The sequence below is a fragment of the Ailuropoda melanoleuca genome, unplaced genomic scaffold (genome assembly GCF_002007445.2).
Source record: "Ailuropoda melanoleuca isolate Jingjing unplaced genomic scaffold, ASM200744v2 unplaced-scaffold4614, whole genome shotgun sequence".
Classification (NCBI taxonomy): domain Eukaryota; kingdom Metazoa; phylum Chordata; class Mammalia; order Carnivora; family Ursidae; genus Ailuropoda; species Ailuropoda melanoleuca.
In genome coordinates this window covers 3,267-4,828 of record NW_023218437.1, presented here as the reverse complement: position 1 = coordinate 4,828, position 1,562 = coordinate 3,267, and positions in this window count along the sequence as shown.

Sequence of the window (1,562 nt, the reverse complement as noted above, 5' to 3'; positions counted from 1 at the left end):
ATGGGTTTGAAAGAGATGAAGGTTTTGGAAGTAGCACCAAATTAGTGGATGAGAAGGGAGTTTGGGAATATTTATAATTGGAGAAGCCAAAAGGTTGAATTACTTAAATTCCGCTTTTAGATAAACTCTTAATTGGAATTATCTTAAATATGAGTCCGAGCATGTAAAAGTTGAGAACATCAGTTTATTTGATGGTAAGAACTAACCAAAATTCTAGTGAATTTCTAGAGTTTGTTGTGAAATAATCTTGTAAGATTTAAGTGATGACCTTGCTCTGTGTACTAACACTGGGTAATTAGTTATCCAGCTTATCCCACGATTACCCATTTTATGATCCAATCATCATCTTAGTTCATTCTGTTCCTAGCTTTCACCTCCTCACTCATTCTTTTCAAAGCTGCGTTGAAGAGCAGATACTTACCTGGACAGAAATTGAGCTCTTCAGGGGAACCTGTACAGAAATTCAAGTTTGTGCTTATTAAACCTAAAACAGGCACTTAAAAATTATTCCTGATTTTCTTACATTGATATGGTTGACTAAATTATTGCAAGGTATAGGAGAAAATAAAGATGATTCATTAATTTGTGTTCATATACTCAGCTGTTTAAAGAATGGGTGAGTGCACGTGTAACCTGCTGTTGCCCTCTGATAAAATAAATAAGAGCAATGTAATATCCCCAAACTCCTGTGTTTGGTGGTCCTTGTGGCCAAAGAGATGATAACTGCAGCTGCAGCATGAAATTCTAGAGTGTGTGTTTGCCTGTGTGACAAGGAGAGTGCATTGTTCCCCCTTTTTCTCTTTGCAGTGGAATGCAGTAGCCCTCTGGGCCTGGGATATTGTGGTTGATAACTGTGCCATCTGCAGGAACCACATTATGGATCTTTGTAAGTAACTGGAGGAGGATGGGAGGAAGTTGAGAAGGTTACAGAGATTGTGGCTATCCTGATGTGACCAAATTTCTTCTTCTCAGGAGACATAAAGCATAATCAGAACACTTGGTGTCTTCTGCCTCTAGTCCATTGGTATGTTTGAAATAGAGTAGATTTAATGATATCCTGGAGGCACACTCATTTCTCAGAATAAATCTACTCAATCTAAAGATGGCAAGCACACATTTAGAATGAGTTGTGGACACAGAGGGACTGTTGATTATTCCTCTATATTTCCCATCTCATACCCAGACTCAAAGGCAAAAATAGTGAAAGGAAAAAAATAAACTTTGAGCTAAATATTCTACCAAAGCTAGTTTTTGCTTGGCAAGATTTATAAAGAAAAGAAGCCAAAGAAGTAAGGAATTTCAGTGTTAGCCCCAAAGTTAAGAGGACATCGCTGCCAACATCTAAATAGACAACTAATTGCAGTAAAGAAATTTCATTTACATCTCCTACAGATTCCGTCATGTATAGTAGCCAGTACATGGTGGATTTGATCATAGCTGTTGATGGGACTCAGGATCTTTATAGTAATAGGAGCAAGTATGTTGATCACACCAGGAACAGTTGAGGTTACTTTTTCATCCAGGTACTGAAAGGGTTTGTTGCAGAGATCCGGTATGAGGTG